This window comes from Neophocaena asiaeorientalis, unplaced genomic scaffold (genome assembly GCF_003031525.2).
Source record: "Neophocaena asiaeorientalis asiaeorientalis breed wild unplaced genomic scaffold, Neophocaena_asiaeorientalis_V1.1 scaffold46, whole genome shotgun sequence".
Taxonomy (NCBI): Eukaryota; Metazoa; Chordata; class Mammalia; order Artiodactyla; family Phocoenidae; genus Neophocaena; species Neophocaena asiaeorientalis.
In genome coordinates, this window is record NW_020175393.1 from 13,748,526 (window position 1) to 13,768,368 (window position 19,843).

Consider the following 19,843-nt stretch of genomic DNA (forward strand, 5'->3'; position numbering starts at 1 on the left):
AGTTTGAGATGGGAGAGCAATACGATGGATTTTTGGAATACTATTTCTTGAAACGTTGACATTCTATTTTTCATGCAAGCAGGTATGTACATATTTGTGAAGGATGGTTGTACAGTTTATTTCAATTACTGTGTCAAATGGCTATAGGTAATCTGTGAAGAACTTGTTAGGTGTGCATTGGAGTTATGCAGAGCTAAGTGGAGGGCTTGTTGAGAGAGTTTGCTGAGGCTCCACTGTGCTATGAGTAGGGGCATGAAGCCATCAGTGTGTAGTAATTCTTGCTATTTTCTGATGGTTATGGGTAGTATGTTTATAAAAGCCAGAAAGAGGAGCATATGAGAGCAGTCAGTAGATAAAATGGATTATGGATTATGAGGCTGAAAGCTGTATGCCTACCTGCAAATTGTTCATTAATATTATATCAGTTTCATAATTCTTAAATATGATTATATTATATTGCTCAGGATGACTATAAACAAAACTACTGAAAAAGATACATTGAATTACACTTTGCAGGCACCAGTGCTATGGAACTAGTAAAGAACAATAATGGAAATGGCATAACCATGCTCTTTTCCTAAAGAACACCCCTTCCATTTTGTATATTAGGGAAAAAAAGTAACAAGAGAGTCTTACAAAAACCTTCACTCATTCTTCTTCCAGATTATCATGAGAATGAGGCTGAAAATGAGAGTATGCTCTTGTGATCCCTCTGCATGTGAGAGTTTTGTGGCAGCCTCCAATTCACCTTTCCTTTTCCTTAGCTGCCAACTTGGGAGCAGAGAATTCTAGAGTTTAAATGGATTTTAGAAAGTAAATAAATTTACTTAACCTCTCTAAGTCTTTTCCTTTGGAATATGGTAAGAACAGTAGTTCAGAGCTGTGAAGGTAATATGGGATATTGTCTGTAATGAGATAGGAGGTATTCATTGTACATACTCAGTTTGGCCATAATAGTCTCACACTACTATCTACCAGGGAAAAATTGGGGGCTGAGAGGGGAAGTGATATGCACAAGTTTTCACAGCTAGGATGGTGATTTTTTTGCTTCTAGACTGGTCCACTGTAATAGGAGAGTGTGATGGTAATTTTACATGTCAACTGACTGGACCACAATGTACCCAGACATTTGGTCAGGTATTATTCTGGATGAGCCTGCCTGTAACAGTGTGTTTCTGGATGAGATTAACATTTGTAAAATTTTATTCCTTTATTGAAGTATAATTGATTTACTATATTCTGTTAGTTTCAGGTATACAGCAAAGTGATTCAGTTTTATATATATATATATTCTTTTTCAGATTCTTTTCCCTAATAGGTTATTATAAAATACTGAGTATAGTTCCCTGTGGTATACAGTAGACCATTGTTGGTTACCTATTTTATATATAGTAGTGTGTATATGTTAATCCCAAACTCCTAATTTGTCCCTCCCCCACCCTTTTCCCCTTCAGTAACCATAAGTTTGTTTTCTATGTCTGTGGGTCTATTTCCATTTTATGTATATGTTCATTTGTATTATTTTTGAGATGAACATTTGAATTGGTAGACTGAGTAAAGCAGATTGCACACCCTAATGTGGGTGGGCTTTATCCAATCTGTTGAAGACCCGAATAGAACAAAACATGACCCTCCCATGAATAGGAGGGAACTCGTCCTGCCTGACTGCCTTGAGCCAGATATTAGTTTTTCCCTGTCTTCTGGCACAAACTGAAACATTGGCTCTTCCTGGCTGTTGAGCCTGCTGATGTTCTGACTGGAACTACACCATGATCTGCCTTGGTTCTACAACTTGCTGATGGCAGGTTTGGAGATTTGTCATCCTCCATAATTGTCTGAGCCAAATAGATAGATAAACAGATAGATAAAGATAGTCCTAGTCATCTATCTATTGAGGTGTTTATATACATACACACATATACATCCTATTGATTCTGTTTCTCTAGAGGGCACTGCTTAACACAGAGACCTCTGCTCTTGGCACAGAAAATGCAGATTTTACTATTGACCGGAAAATGCAAAAAAGAAAGATCTGCTTCCATCATGTGTGCATGGCAAGTGTTTCAAAGGGTAGCTAATTCTATGAATGAAATTAGAATTCTGGTTTAACTGTGCATGTTGGAAAAGAAAATTGATTGTATTTTTTAAGAGTTTGGAAAGAGAAGCAAGTCCGTGCTCCATGAAAAACAAAGAAATTTGACTCCATAAACTTAAAGTCCAATTTCACTGTTTTGTACACCATTACACATGTGATGTACCTCAGCTAAGGCCAAGTGGATGGCAAAAGAAGAAAAGAAGCAGAGGAAGGACCATGAGGAAATCAAATGACTGACATTGGGGAGACTACAATCAAGAGCAATGTTGTATTGAAGTCTGTCCTTGTCATCTGACAGCCACCGAGAAGTGCCTACTCTAAGTCCATAGGGAGGCAACTTGAAGATATTAGCATCCATGGCTGTAGGGCAAAAATTGAATGACTGCAAAGAGACTGGGTGAGTCATCCTGAGACCCAATAGGAGAATGGAAGGATTTATCCTTGGTAAGATGAAGTCTTAGTCCTATTGATTTCTCTGGTGGACACTGACATGGATTTTTTGTTGTTGTTGCTGTATTTTCAGTATGAAAAAGTCGTACTTTATACAAACAACTGTAGGAACAAATGATAAACCATTAATTAAGCCAAAGTAAAATGCCTTCCTTTTTGGAACTGGATAGCTTCATTACACTGATAGTTAGTTGGTAATACCATTTGGAATCTGAAGAAGATAAATCACATTAGAAGAAATATATTTCCAAAGTCAATGATTTAAAGTTACAAGTTTGCAGCTGCAGCAACATCCAGAGATCAGAATAATACAATGATCCAAATATCAGTTTCCAAAGCAATAGAGATCAGAAAAATAATTTATACTTTGAAACATTAGTACTAATTTAGTTCATGTATTTTATCTACTGTTGACTTCTCAGGCAATATTAGCATCCCATTCTCTCTTGCTGGCAGTTTTATTTGCAAAACCTTATGAGTTGTGATAGAAAGTTCTTCTGTTGAACGTTACACATGCACAAGTGGGCTTGAGTACACACAACACACTCAGTTGTGGGTGCAGCCCAGTAACAAGGAAGAGCACAGTTTTGTCAGAGGGAAGAGGGCTGTGTCTCTCAGCCATCCCAGCTTGTCTCTTGTCTTTTTTACTCTTAGTGCTTTGGGCCAACTGGACTTCATCTTTTAAATTTCCGATTGACAGGCTAATAATTGAGTCAACCTGCTTGACTCTCTAGAAGAGTGTCCTGATCACTCTGACTCTCTTCCTCTCCCAGGCCACAAGATTCTCCTCTCTAGGGCTCCTATATTGTAACCATATTGACCTGTTGGATTCTATTTGGGGTGTTCCTATTGGCTCTGGAAGCCGGGTTTTGAAATGCTGTATGTTTAGGGCCATGGCTAGTACACAGTGGGACCATGATAAACAATTAGGGAAAGGTTGTAGATAATGCATACCTTTCAGTCAGACTGTATTTACTTTCCATAGGTAGTCAAAGGGAGGAAAACAGGTGAGGTGAGATGGATTGGCAAAGGAAGTTGGAAAACAAAAAGGAAGGCAGAGAGGATTTCTTAGTCAAACTAGTTAGCTGGAGGCATGGATTTTAATTCTCAGCTAATAGGGACCGTGACAGACTGGAAAAAAGCTTATTTCTATTAAGTGGCACAGGGGATTTCTGTGAGGACAATTAAAAAAAATAACAGGAGGCTGGCTGAGGAAACCCTGAAAATAATAATTTTTAAGTTTCTAATTTCTATTTTAACATATTTTTGGGAGATGAAATAAGAGTTCTCTAAAGGTTAAGAAAACGTTTTTCTCCGTTGCATCTTTTAGTCATGTAGTCTCTATTTCAAACAGGGGAACGAACTCTGTATTATGTAAGTCGTATGAAAGAATCAAGAGACTACCTATGCAGTATGCAGCTAAATGCTTGATTATTACAGGATGGATTATAATTTGAATTATATATCTTATTCTATGAGGAAAAGCTCTTCCTATCAACAAAAATTCTGTATGGGTTATTGAACATGTGTCATACTATACATTGTAGATTGGTTATTTGCTGAAAGTGACTACAGAGTATTATTTGAGAATTAAATATGCACCTGAATGAATAGGGAGCAAGGAAACACTGAAATTAATTATGGGTTAACCTGACTCCTGTCTAAAAATGGATGAAAATAAATGAGGAGAGACATAAGATTTATGAAGTATCTACTCTGAACAAGATAATATGTGTTTCTGGTCTGTTTATCCTACAGACTGTCAGATAAAGTAGGCAATATTATCCACATTTTACAGATGTAATCCAGATAAGACCACAGAGTATTAGTAGTAAAGCAAACATTTGACTCAAGTCCATCCACAGTAATAACTCAGAAATATATAAGAAGATGAGACAGGAGAATGAATTGGAGGCTATCTTACTAGGATCAGAGAGGATTTCAGGGATATGCACGTGTCAGTATTCGCCTGTGAATAGTTGTCTAAGAAGAACTCAGTCTGGAACTCATATCTGAGTAGAGGGCAAACACTAGGAGGTGGGGGGGGGGGCAGGGGTATTATAAATCCTTCATGACCAGAGAAGCTGGTTATATAAAGAGGGTGGAAATGCAATCGGCAGATTACTCAGCTGGTGGGGAAGAGTAATAACTGGGCCAAAATATCATATAAATAGAAATCTTTAAATAAAACTGATCAGAATTCTGGTGAGTGGAATCACGGTCCCCCAAAGATGTTCATGTCCTACTGCTTGGCACCAGCAAGGAGTTTTACCTTAAATGGCAAAATGAACTGGGTAGATGTGATTAAATTAAGATCAGTCAAGATTAAATGATTTTTTTTAAAATTGAAGTATAGTTAATTTACAATATTTCAGATGTACAGCAAACTGATTCAGTTAAACGTACATGTATTGATCTATGCCTCTACACTTCCTAGATTCCTAATTCTTACAATGAATTCTTCAACATTTTTTCTTAACTGCCAGAATATGACTATGTAATCCACTTTATATTCCAAAATATAATCTAATATTCACTTTCACAGTTAGGGTTTTGAAGTTAATATTACTTGGCAGTCTTTTCCAACCCTGATGGCAGATTAGAGCCACCTGGAAGCTTTTGAAAATATAATGCTGGTCCCCACCACTGACCAATTAAATTAGAATCTTAATGGGTGAATCTCGACATCTAATCTTTTTAAAATTTCCCCACGTGATTTTAATGTAAAGTCAGGGCTAAGAATCAGCACTTTATAGTATTCTATTTTCCGAAGAAATTGTTTTACATTGAAACCAAGTTATGTCTTGACTATGGCTTTTTGTAGTTCATCCCGTTTTTTCATAATCATGGTTAATCAGGTGAAAAAAAATGAGATGTCGTCTCTCTTTTGTCATTTTAAAGTAAAGAAATATTTTTTTCTAGAGGCATATGGGGCAGAGGAAATCGCAGGAGAATAATAGAGTGGTTGGAGTTGAGTTTTAAGTTGGTCCCTAAGACCTGAGATTATACAAGGCAATTTCTTCATGGCAAACCCAGTGGAGGCCAAAGCCCACTCCCAACAGGAAAGTATTTTTGATGGTCTCCTAAGATTTATAATTTTATTTTAGAATTCTGTGATTTCTCCTCATGGAGGAAAAAAAATCTATGCTCCCTTTGGCATACTTGTAGAAGAGACTGGGGTCATTTCTTACTCTGCATTGCATCTCTTGCGTGTATGCAGCCACAAGATGCTCTGAGAATATTAAATACTTACCTTGTACAGAAGATACAAAAATAAATGTTATGATTGCCACTTTAGTCAAAGAAACACAAACCATAGCAGTATGTAAAGCTTTATGTTCCAGATGGTGATGAATCACTGATGGAGCCCCTGGGGTCTAATTGCACAACTTTCCTAGATACCTATAAAGCATCAATTATGCAAAACAAGCGCTTTCTCTTAATCGTTTCTCTAAGGAATTTTAATATAAATAGAAGAATATTATAAAACAAGTATTGCTTTGAATCTGAAAACTCTTTAGTTATAGCTAATAAAGATATATATTGACTGTCTATTTGGAATACTTTTATAGGACTAGTCAGTAAAAATGAAAATTCTGTAACCTTAGATTTCTATATTGTAATACTGAAAAATAAATGTATTTAATTGTGGTGTTTACATAGGTTATGTAATTTAGAAAAAATTTTAATGCTTTATAAGCTCTGCATATATATTTGATTTCATACAATATTAGAAAAATATAATTCATACTTGTATCAAAAGCTGTTATGATACTTTCTTCTGTATCTCCTAGAGTCTCCTTGCCAAGGTATCATTATGAAACATTTTAACTTTGTTGACAGAGGTGAGGAAAAACACCATGATTGGAATGAAAGGACCAATAAAATGTATATACCATCCAAAATCTACACTGATTTCTTACTGGTCTCTCCTATTATAGTAAAGGAAGTACATCTGTCATTTAAGTTCAATAGGCCAGTGACTTCCCAGTTATTTATTAAGTGCACGGAGGTCGGAGTCTTCTCAGGATGACAGGGGTTGTGAAAGTTTTCATTAGGCAGCTCCTCGAAGTTCCTCAAGTTGCAAACCCACCTGCACATCACCTGCTTCTCCTAGGGCTCTAAAGCCTCCTAAGACAAGCACAGAGCCCCACATCATTTCATCTCTGGAGGACACTAGCGAGGCCAGAAGTGCAGAGACAGCACAGAACCTCGGCTGCCTTCCCTGAAGTTTGCCAGAGCCACCAATCTGTAATCTTTTTTTTAAAAGTATTTATTTATTTATTTTTGGCTGTGTTGGATCTTCGTTGCGGTGCACGAGCTTCTCATTGCAGTGGCTTCTCTAGTTGCAGAGCACGGGCTCTAGGCACGCAGGCTTCAGTAATTGTGGCACGCGGGCTCAGTAGTTGTGACACAGGGGCTTAGTTGCTCCGCGGCATGTGGGATCTTCCCAGACCAGAGATCGAACCCGTGTTCCCTGCATTGGCAGGCGGATTCCTAACCACTGGTCACCAGGGAAGTCCAATCTGTAATCCTGAAGCAGTTGCTCTTCTAGCCTAATCCACGTTGAAGACCCCTTACAGCCCATAGGGCATCTCAGTGAAAAGATGAGATTTAGTAGCTGTTGGATCAAATGAAATATTTTTGGTTTGACTGCATTACAAACATTCTTCTCTACACTTATTTTTTTATTCCACTCTTCATTGCTGTCCTTCTCTCCCCCAAACAGTTTACCAGGATGGAGCTGAAGCTGTCGCTCTGGAATCAAGGAGAACAGGAAGAGCAGGCAGTGTCATGTGAGTTCTGAGGCTTCACTTCCTGAGGATAAGCCTCTTGGGCAGGGGAAGGGCATCATGAGAAAGGGGGGACTGAAACTTCAGGAAGCATATGGGAAAGGAAGCAGTGTCTTATTCTGCAACCTACTCACATAACCTTTCCCATGAATAAGGCCTATTAAACTGACTGGATATTGAAAAGGCTCCATTCACTCTTTCTTTTATGGCTTCCTTACGGAACAAATACCATAGAGAAACCAACAAAATGCTGGGTTGGTTATTACCTTTAAAGGCCATTCTAAGCAGAGTACCACATTATTCAAGACTAAAGCGACATATTCACTTAAGTCTCCAGGGAAATGTCAGGCACAATTGGGACCACAGAATATGGGCACTGTGTATTATCTTTGCAGCTTTTCTCTTAACTCTGCAATAAAAAGTGTATGAAAAATAAAAATGATCAAGGACCAGCAAATGAAAAGTCATTTTCTACTTTCGGTGCAAGAATTTAGAAGTGGTAGTTATGGCATGGGGGAGACAGCAGTGTTTACTTGAAGTCACTGTAACCTTTAGGAACTTAATGCCAAGGGAGATGATATTAAATTCTTACGCAAGTGAGATTTCATTTTTAAGATTTATAGATTTTTAAAAAAATATTGGAGACCTTTAAAATCATTCTTTATGTCAGTATGATTATCCGTTTATTGACTTTCTCCTACTGCGGCATCTGTGGACAATATTGGGGAATGAATGGGATGAATATTTTTTCTCCTCTGTTAGCTTCTTTTTCTTTCCCTTGGACAAGCTTCTTATTCCACGGAGTTTTCCACCAACCCCCACCAAAATTTATCCAGCTACTCATTCCCACTAAAGTGGGAAATATAATTGATAACATTTCTACACTGAAAGTTTTGCCTTTCCAGTAGGACGTATAGCCTGCTGTTATTATTCATGCGGTGTATTAAACACACATGCCCTTCTGAGCGCTTCTACACTTACTTTTATAGATGCCACTGATCTTCCGTAGTGTTTCATTCATGGACATTGCAAATAATCCAAGACACATTGTAGTTTTTATTTCTGATAGAAAGTGAGACTATATCTTACAAAGTTATACTTTTGCAGTTTACAAAATGGGAAATGGAATTTTATTGAAAAAAGAATCAAAGGGAAAGGAGTTTTTGCAAATGATAAATGATTTTGCAGTTAAGACAAAATGGAATAGAGATCTATAAATTGCCATTTTATTATGATGAAAGGTTAATGGTTCCCATTTGACAGCTGACAACCTATGAAACAGTATGTGACTCATGAGGGAAGTTATTAATTGAGGTCTCATAATAACGTAGGGTACCTTGACTATCATAATGTTAGCGCCTCATTTCTTGAACTCTTACTATGTGGCAGGTGCTGCACTAATACTAGGATCACCATAAAAGTCTTAGGGTGAAAGTAGTATTAACTCTGTTACAGAATAGGAACCTTATACTTAAAATATTGTAGAAATTAACAAATGGCAGAGCCAGCGTTCAAATCCAGGTCTGTCAGTCCCAGAACTCCCAGAACTTGATTTCTTATCGAGTTTCTTGTCCTGGATTGAAATTTTTAGAAATGTACGGGAAACAAACATTTTTTTAATTGAAGTATAGTTGATTTACAACGTTGTGTTAATTTTTGCTGTACAGCGAAGTGATTCAGTTATATATATAAATTTATATCCATTATTTTTCATATTCTTTTCCATTATGGTCTACCACAGGATATTGAATACAGTTCCCTGTGCTACACAGCAGGACCTTGTTGCTTATCTATTTTATATATAATACTTTGCACCTGCTAACCCCAACCTCCCACTCCATCCTTCCCACACCAGCCTCCTTGGCAACCACAAGTCTGTTCATTATGTCTGTGAGTCTTAAGAAACAATATTTTTTGACACACAGGAGCTTACAATATGAATCCTAAGAGTCTGCAAATTTTATAATAAAGTTTCTATAGACAGTTTATAAATTGTAACACTGAGATGGTATGCAATTATAAATTTATTGCTTTCTATTCCAAAATCACCTTCATTTCCTGCTTTACCCTCCTGAGTGGAAGGAGCTCCTTTAAGCGTGCTGCGTCCAGTGCAATGTTGAGCTTCCTCAGTATAAGGCACTGAAGGGAAATTGCTGGAGGAGAGGGCTTCTCTTGGTGTTTTTAGAGGCTGCACCATTGGTCACTGATGTGGATGAGAGGACATCCTGTGATGCTCTGCCCCAGGCAGGCGCAAAAGAGAGAATGGATGGTCTCCTGGTGAACTTACAGACCTGGGCTGGCTAGGGATAACCCTCCCACAGGCCTCCTGCCCACAGCGGTGCTCTGACTCCCTCTGCGTGCTGTTTTGCCTACTCACAGGTTGTGGATCACCTGTGCCACATCTCTTTCTGTTTGTCAGGTGACTGAGTGCCATCTGTAACCTGGATGACCCAGTGATGTTCTCTGCCCTACAGTGGGTTGTTCTCCAGTGAGGTCTGAACCCTCCCTCGGGGAGGGGGCCCACTTTTCAAGTTGCTTCTTTCTTGGTTACTCTCTCTCAGCAGTAAGTATTTGTTAGAGGTTTCTTTACATCTTCTAGTTACTCTTATCATGGCTTAATTTTTCACATTAAACTTTTCCTGTTTAGATGGCTATGTGGTTTGTGTCTTAGATGGTAAACAGGAAGCAGGTAATGTGGGTTAGCAAATGATAATGATTCCACAGTTCCCAGTATTTCTCACTCTACCCCATGCTACTGTGAAAATATAAATGGCCTTAAATTTGTTTTGTTTTTATTTAGAAAAGTTATAGTGAGATTTCACTTTTTCCTAAAATTTCAGTGGAACAGTTTCAAAAAGAAACAAGTTCTAGTAGAAGATTAGTGGGTAAAAACTGGGCATCTTACTTCTGTTGTTGTTTTAGCATGCCTACGGTGTTTTCCTCTGGGACATTAAACTGATCATCACTCACATTATTAACAAGATTAATTTGCCTCACTCAGTTACGTCTTATTCCCTAAATACCATGCCCCCTACTTAACATTCATCTTTGACATTTCTTAATTCCTTCAGTGCTCCTGCTAATACTCAAACTTATCATGTCCTCTTTTCTAGTTTTACACATCATTGCTCCACTCTTTCTGTTTATACAATAACTAGCCAAAGGGATTTATTAGTAGTGCAATCTACTTTTCTCTAGGTATACTTATATCAGCTATCTCTATCTCTATATACCTATCTCTATCCATCTAGCTATCTATCTATCTAAAAAAATGAAGTTGAAGCAAAATAATTGATCCTGTTTGAATTTTAACTCAGGTAGAGATTGGAAAGAAATTCTGACAGGTCGGGAATTCAAAGATTAAGACTTGCTAGGATGGCAAAACTTGTATTTTAAAATATATGAACAGTTAAAAATCTCATAGCCTAATAGACAGATGGTGTTTGTGGGCGTGTCATATTTTTTGGAACTTTTGACATTATCAGTGAGTGACATTAAGGAAGAAAAGGAATCAAATCTTGAATTTACCACTTACCAACTTAAGGATCATTGTAATATATCTTACCTTGCCTAAGCCTCAGTTTCCTTATCAATGTAATGGGGATATACTAATATCATTTGTTTGACTGTTTAGTATTAGCGAGGCAAAGCACTTTAATTCCCTGGCACAGTGGCCTGCTCCATACACCTCCTAGGCTGCAGCGCCTTCTGCCCTGATTTATCAGTGTATACGCCAACATTAGTTTTCACTTCTTCCAGAAAGATTCTGAAATCTCTTATCTGCTAATACCTAGCTCCTATTCGTTTCTGTTGTTGAATATTTATCCCGTTTTATTCTTTTATTGTCATTTTAAATGGACTCTCAGGAGGAATAGATGATAAATGTGTATTTCAGTCTTCCTTTTTGGATGCTAAGCTGCTCCAAATAATTTTAATATAATTGTACAGATTACTTTAACCTTTGCTAGATCTGTGAATGGTGTACATCTAATGCTCATAGGGGCCCCATAAACTGGGTATTATTATTCTCATTCATAGTTAAAACTGGGTCTTTAGGTGGTTAAATAATTTGATTATTCAACTGACCTAATACATTCAAGAATGAAGATTCAAGCCCATGTCTTTAATTGTACAAAGTCCATGCTGTTTTTATCCTCTCAGACACAGGTTACATCAGTAGTCTAACTGAAATGCAAGATTATTTCAGCAATTAGCCACAGCAGTAAAATACATTCCCAAAAATACTACTGCATTTTTTTGTATTTGTCGTGAAGGAACACCTGTAAACATATAAATAACTTGCACAGTTATGTGGGGCTTTTTTATTGCAAATCACCAATGAGTTTCCCACTACTAAATCTAAGGGTCAATTTTTAGTCCTCATTTTTCTGGCCTAAAACCAACCTTTGACACATTTGAGTATTCCTTCCGTCAGAAATACCTTTGTTACTTGGGTTCTAAATGGCCACATTCTCTTCATTTTCTTCCTATCTTGCGGACACTTGGCCTCAGTCTCTGTTACGATTGGAGGCCCTAAGGACTCAGTCTTCAGACTACTTCTCTTCTGTTTGCAGGTATAGTCCCTTTGGGGACTCATTTAATCTCCATAAAGTTCATCTCTTGCTGATGAGTTACAAATTATTTCACCAGCCTGGTGAAATTCTCTCCTGAATCCATACTTCTTTATCCGACTACCTACATGATGACATCTCCACCTGTTTCTAATAGAAAGTCTGGAGACATCTAGACATCTCAAACTTAATGTGTTTAAAACCAACGCTTGTAATCTTATTCCCTGATGCTGTTTTACTTATAATTTCCTATATCAGTTACTAGCAACTCCACCCTCCAGTAGCTCAAACCAAAAGCTTTCCTTTCTTTTGCCCACATGCTAATTTCTCTTCATTGTCAGTTAACTCTACCTTTAAAATATATCCAGAACCATCAACTAATCACCATCCCCATCACTCCTACCCTGGTTCCAAGCACCATCATCTCTGGCATTAATTATTGTAACAGATTCTCAGCTGGTCTCCCTAATCCTGCCTTGTCTCCATAGAGTCTATTTTCAAAACCTCCCGTTAAAATGTATGTCAGATTATGTCACATCCCTCCTCAAAAACCTCTAATGGCATCTCATTTCTTTCAGAGTAAATGTGAAATCCCAATAATGGTATTGCACCTTGACATAATTTGCTGCAATTCTTTTACTGCTCACCCTGCTCTACTTCACTGCTTGTTGAGCTTACCAGGAACACGCCAGTCTTGGAGCTTTGCAATTCTGTTCTCTGCTTGGAATATCTTTCCTCCAGAAATCCATAGGACTTGCTGCCTCTGCTCCTTCAAATCTTTGCTCGTATATCACCTTTTTAAAAAAAATATTTATTTATTTATTTGCTTGTGCCAGGTTTTAGTTGCAGCAGGTGGGCTCCTTAGTTGCAGCTTGCAGGCTCCACAGTTGTGGCATGTGTACCCTTCGCTGTGGCAAGCATGTGGGATCTAGTTCCCTGACCAGGGATTGCACCCGGGCCCCCTGCCTTAGGAGTGCAGAGTCTCATCCACTGCACCACCAGGGTAGTCCCTCACATATCACCTTCTCATAAGCCCTACCCAGGCCGTCCATCCCATTTACAACTGCAGTCTCTTCCACAGCTCTTTCAAATTCCCTTATGTTTTTCTTTTAATATTTACCACCTCCTACTGAACTATATAATAACATTTTTTTTGTTGTTTTTGGTCTCTCTTGCCCCTTCCCCTCTTCGCCCAGTAAATACATTCTCAGTGCATAGAATTTCACCTGTTTTTATAGAGATTCAGTCAATTAAAAAAAATTGTTCAGTGAATGAATAAACGTCATGGTGAGACTCCAGATTTTTGACACAGTTATTGATCGGGGCCTATTACAAGAAAACTTGCAGTACAGTGACTTGAAGTATCTTCTTTTTTTCAGGCAAGACCATCCCTAAAACACTAAGGATCGATCCCACTAACTTTTTCCTTAAAATCATTCTCAAATATTTGACAGTGCTAAATATTCCAGTCCCTATGAGGGTGAAGACTCAACAAAGACCCTCTGCTAAATATGTTAAAATAATTTACAAAAAGATGAAGTTGGAAATGTGAAAGACAAGGAGTAAAATAATAGAACAACCATATTTGCTGCTTACATTTATGGAAAAATACTAGACATGACCATTTTTCCCCTTTCACCTCACAAAAAATAGCTAAAGCCTTGAGAACATCAAAAACACTTCCAAAATAGGTCAGCAAGTTTATTGCCCTTCAAGACCATTCTTTAGCTAATGCTCCAGCCTTTAGAATTGGCTGTTGCATTTGCCACTTTAAGAAACGCTAACATCTGCCTGAGTACTGCTCTCCCCAACTCCAGCAGGTGAGCAGGCTTTCTAACAGCAAGCCTTGCTCTAATGAGCAGAAGTTATGTTCCCATGTATACATATAGTTGATTCACTTTGTTACACAGCAGAAACTAACACACCATTGTAAAGCAATTATACTCCAATAAAGATGTTAAAAAAAAAAGTTATATTCCCCAAGATATTCATTTGGCAGGGCTATTGGGCTGTTCTCAGCAATTCTCCAAACTTGCATTTCACACTTCTTTAGTTCTGAAGAGGAAAAAGGAAAAACAACTTCAGTGTTTTGCAAAAGCAAAACAGAAAATGTCAGAGCGTTAAGTGGCTACAAAATGAATTTCTAAGAGCTCTCTTGCCATCTTGCTGGGATAAATCATCCAAGATGATACCATTTTGAATTCTGTACATGGTTAAGTACTTCCAGCTTATCACTGTAAGGTTTAGTCTACTTTAAAAAATGCCCCTATTTTGGGCTTACTGTTGGTTCAGAGCTATTTTGGAGAACTTGGTTTGGCTTGGATGAGCTCTGAGAGTTTGATTCAAATGGAGACCATGTGTCTTCCTGATTCTGCTTGATATATTTTAGGTGAATAATTTACATAGGTCTTTAAAATTACTGCTTCATTTAAACTTATATTTCTTCCATAGTTCTTTAAAAAAAGTTGAGAGATAGTGATATTAGTTTTCTTTGTGAAAACATTTTAAGTTATTTAAACAGTTGCCAAAATTAATCTGTATTTCTTAGTTCAATGGTAGTTGGACTAAGTTACTAGTTTTTATTAGGCCTAGGTAAAGCTACAAGTGAAAAGGAAATGAGGGGTGAAGAAGTTACTTCTATGGAAGCAAAAAAACCCGTGAGTAACCTAAGCCTCATTAGCTTGATAGTTAAGAAAGAGGGACAGAGAAGTTTAGGCGTCAAGGAGAGCATTAACCAAGACAGAGAAACATAAAACAGCATAAGGTACAGGCATACCTTATTTTATTGTGCTTTACATCACTATTGTGCTTTGCAGATACTGTGGGTTTTTTTTTTTTACAAATTGAAGGTTTGTGGCAATTGTGCCTTGAACAACCCTACTGGGGCCACTTTTTCTAATAGCGTTTGCTCATTTCATGTCTCTGTGTCACATTTTGGTAATTCTTGAAATATTGCAAGCTTTTTTATTATTGTATCTGTTATGGTAACGTGCAGTCAGTTTTCTTTGATGTTACCATTGTAACTGTTTTGGGGCATCACAAACCATGCCCATATAAGACAGTGAACTTGATCCGTAAATGTTGTATGTGTTCTGACTGCTCTACCGATGGGCCATTTCCCCATCTCTCTTACTCTCCTTGGGCCTTCCTATTCCCTAAAACAGAGCAATATTGAAATTAGGCCTATGAATAAGCCTACAATGGCCTCTGAGTGTTCAAGTGAAAGGAATAGTTGCACATCTCTCACTTTAGAAGTCCACGAACTATTCTGTGTACTTCTTTCACACAGTTCTTTCCCAACTTTGGGGAGTTACTTTTTGTTCATGGTCAATCAGCACTCAGACAAAAATGCAAGAGGAATCCCCTGCAGATTTCTGGAATTCTTTCTTTATTCTTTCTTTTTTTTTTTACATCTTTATTGGAGTATAATTGCTTTACAATGGTGTGTTATTTTCTGCTTGGAACTCTTTCTGTATGCAGTTCTCTCTCTCTCTCTCTTTTTAATTTTTGGTACAAATTCTAGCTTCTGATCTCCATCTCCTCGATTTAATGAGATTGCAAAGCTCTGTTTGTGTTTCCTCTGCCTGCGCTGTAGTCTTGAAAATTGCTGCAGGGAAGTATGCCGGTGAGTTTATAGGATCCACCTTATTTCTCTACTCCCAGGAATCACATCCTAACTGCTCACTATTCAGTGAATGAACAGAGTGGTTTCATACATTGTCCAAGTTTTTTAGTTGTTTAAGATGGGAGGGCAAATCCAGTCCCTGTTACTCCATTTTGAACAGAAGCAGCAATATATAAAAATGATATTTTTATCTGCTATCTGCCTGATCCTTTTGCCTAGTGTCTCCAATTTTCAGAAATAGGTGGGGAATATGGGTGCTATTTATTTGGTCTCATTCAAAGAACTCAATGAGGTCCCCCAAATTCAGAAAAACAAACTTTAGATATTTTTAGAAAATAAAATTTTCATCATAAAGTTAGTTAAAAATAAGAAAATAAATCACACAGTGCTCTTTCAAAATTTGTGAATGCTGAAACTTACACAGAGTGAAGGTACATATACTTCGTTATTTTTCCTTAATCTATCGAAGATGTTTTCAATATATGTTTCAAAATTCAATATATTCAATATATGTTTCAAAAAATCCTTCTTAATCCCCAAAATAATTCAGATTGAGAAAACTATTCTAGAGAAGTCTATATATCTATAAGGTATTGTATAAATTTTAAATAAAAGATACCTGGGGAGTTGCTTAAGGGGAGATATTGTCTGTGTCTTGGTAACATGGCTGGGCTGTGCTGGACTTACACTTATACGTGATGTTGACGTCAGGTTGGTTTAGAAGGGCCTCAGCTGGGAAAGCCAATCTCTTTCCATGTGGTTTTTCATCATCATCTTCTTTAGTGTGAGCTTTTTCACATGGGGCAGTGGTTTCCAAGAACAGCAAAAGAGGCAGAACTTCAATGTGCAAACTTTTTTTCAGGCCTTTGCTTGTGTCAATATTTCTGATGTTCCCTTGCCCCCAAAAGTTTCATAGACAACCTCAGAGTTGAGGCACGAAGAAAGGTATATTATAAAACTGTGGGATAATCTTCAAAGTTTTGTGCCCATTTTTGCAATCTATCATGTGTCATTTCATCACAACACGTGTCAATAGTCTTTTAAAATTCTTTAATGAAGGATGGATAAGGGGTTATGGATCTTTAATATAAATTGATTCACTTTCTTTGGAGGACAGTTTGGCAATATATGTTTACCTCTGGATACCTCTTCTAGGAAATTTTATTACAGATGTACTCACATACACACATAAATATGCATAAAATTACTTTTATTGTTTTATTATGATTGATGGCAAAAGACAGGAAACAACTAAATGTGGTTAACAGGTAGTGTTTAAATAATTTATAGAACATGTATACAATGGAATACTATACACCTGGTGAAAATAACTAAATGAATCAATATGTGCTGGTGTGAAAGAAACTTTACAAATTGTTAATTAGAAAAGAAAAACCCATGGCATAGAAGAGTGCCTATCCTTAGATATATGTTTTTAAAAACGGTATGTATATAAAGATGAAAACAAACATTTGTATAAGTAGTACAGTTTCTTGGATGCAGAAACAAATTGTTGATTGTTGTTTCTGCGGAGGTGACTTGGAGCAGCATTTAAAGTTCATTATATATCTTCTTTCTTCCATTTATACCCTTCACTGAGTGCACTGGTTACTTTATCTTTCAGATGAAACTATCTAGTGAGAGAAAACATCACTTTAAAATAAAAGGTTTGTGCAAAGAGCATTCAACAGTGCATGCAGTGGTGAAGCGTAGAGTAACTCAAAATATCCCTATTACAACAACAGACAAAAATACTTGATGCAAGGAATGTATAAATACTTCAGCATGGAGCTCCAGAGAAGGTAGAAATCACCGTCTTTGCTGGGGAAAGAGGGATGATTTTCTGAAGATGGCTTTTAGGATGGGTCTTTATGTTAGAGATGGGGGAGCAGGCCAGAAAGTGGAAACAGTAAGCGGGGGATGGAGATGCTGAAATGACCCAAGAAATGGAGCATGAAGCTATGAATTAGGACACAAAATTCCAGGCTATAGTGCCTCTCTCTCTCTTTAAAACTTTAATTTTCCTTTAGAATTATTAATATGGTAGTGATTTTAATTAGATTTGTGGGGAATATTTAGAGACGAGAAAATTTAGAAAATTCTTGCAATGTATCAGACTTTCATATGAAAGCACTAGCTGGCAAATAAGGCTGAATAGGACAGTTACCTATGGTGAAGTGATGCTCTAAAACAGGTAAAAGGAGCACTGAGTGGGAACATGAGGGGGATCAATAATCAAATTGTTTTTGAGTTAAAACCTTGACCTTGGGTTCAGAGTTCAGTCCTCATTGACCCTTTGCTTGGTGATTTCATGGCTAGCCCTCTGAGACTAGAGCATCGAAGTGAAAGGGAAAACCCAGACCTCCTCTTTGGGGTCCGTGAAGGGAGAGCTGCTCTTCTGTTAAACAGTCAGAGAAAATTGGCATAATTCAAAAAGAGTCATGTACCACAATGTTCACTGCAGCTCTGTTTATAATAGCCAGGGCATGGAAGCAACCTCAGTGTCCACCTACAGATGAATGGATAAAGAAGATGTGGCACATATATACAATGGAATATTACTCAGCCATAAAAAGAAACGAAATTGAATTGTTTGTAGTGAGGTGGATGGAATGAATTTGTCATACAGAGTGAAGCAAGTCAGAAAAAGAAAAACAAATACCATATGCTATGGAATCTAAAAAAAAAAAAAAAAATTGGCAATGGGTAGAAGTGTCCCAAGGCTACCAATACCGTTGTTTTCTACTCAGTCTGCTGACCCTGTGACTGTTATCTTTGTTCTAATTGTGCTTTGGGGAGTGATCGGGCAAACACACAAGCCTCTGAAATTCATTGCAATCCAAGTAAGCACATGGATCCTGAGTTCATTCCTGTATGACACGGGAATTCTTTTTTTAAATGACACCTTCAAGGGTACACTCAGTAACTTGTATAGTTAAAACATAAGCCTATGCTTGTTTCTAGATGTGACAAAATTCATTCTGGAAAGTTTTGCAAGTATTTAAGTTAGATTAGTTGTTTCATATAATGAATATTGTCAAAAAGGGCTGCTCACTATATGATGTTAATTCCTTCAAGGTCTGAACCTAGCAAACCACATTCCAAAGTTTCAGTGGTAGTAAGTATGGTAAATCTTGGCTGAAATTCCATCTATTTTCAAAATTCTGTGTTTTATTTAGTCTCCAGTCCCACTTCCCTCATGAGACTGGCATGTAAACTGGGATTTAGCTTCCTGCCTTTTAAGAAAAGAGGTTTTAATGCAGTGAAGCAAAACTTCACAGCTCTCTTTATTTTATTTATTTTTTAAACATCTTTATTGGAGTATAATTGCTTTACAATGGTGAGATAGTTTCTGCTGTATAACAAAGTGAATCATCTATACATATACATATATTCCCATATCTCCTCCCTCTTGCGTCTCCCTCCCACCCTCCCTATCCCACCGCTCTAGGTGTTCACAAAGCGCCAAGCAGATCTCCCTGTGCTATGTGGCTGGTTCCCACTAGCTATCTATTTTACATTTGAGAGTGTATATATGTCCATGCCACTCTCTCACTTCATCCCAGCTTACACTTCCCCCTCCTCCTGTCCTCAAATCCATTCTTTACATCTGCATCTTTATTCCTTTCCTGCCCAAGGTCCTTCAGAACCATTTTTTTTTCTTTTATTCCATATATATGTGTTAGCATACGGTATTTGTTTTTCTCTTTCTCACTTACTTCACTCTGTATGACAGACTCTAGCTCCATCCACATCACTACAAATAACTCAATTTCGTTTCTCTTTATGGCTGAGTAATATTCCATTGTATATATGTGCCATATCTTCTTTATCCATTCATCTGTCAATGGACACTTAGGTTGCTTCCATGTCCTGGCTATTGTAAATAGAGCTGCAATGAACATTGTGGTACATGACTCTTTTTGAATTATGGTTTTCTCAGGGTATATGCCCAGTAGTGGGATTGCTGGGTCATATGGTAGTTCTATTTTTAGTTTTTTTAAGGAATATCCATACTCTTCTGCATAGTGTCTGTATCATTTCACATTCCCACCAACAGTGCAAGAGGGTTCCCTTTTCTCCACACCCTCTGAAGCATTTACTGTTTGTAGATTTTTTGATGATGGCCATTCTGACTGTGGTGAGGTGATACCTCATTGTAGTTTTGATTTGCATTTCTCTAATGATTAGTGATGTTGAGCATCCTTTCATGTGTTTGTTGGCAATCTGTATATCTTCTTTGGGGAAATGTCTGTTTAGGTCTTCTGCCCATTTTTGGATTTGTTTGATTGTTTTTTTGATATTGAGC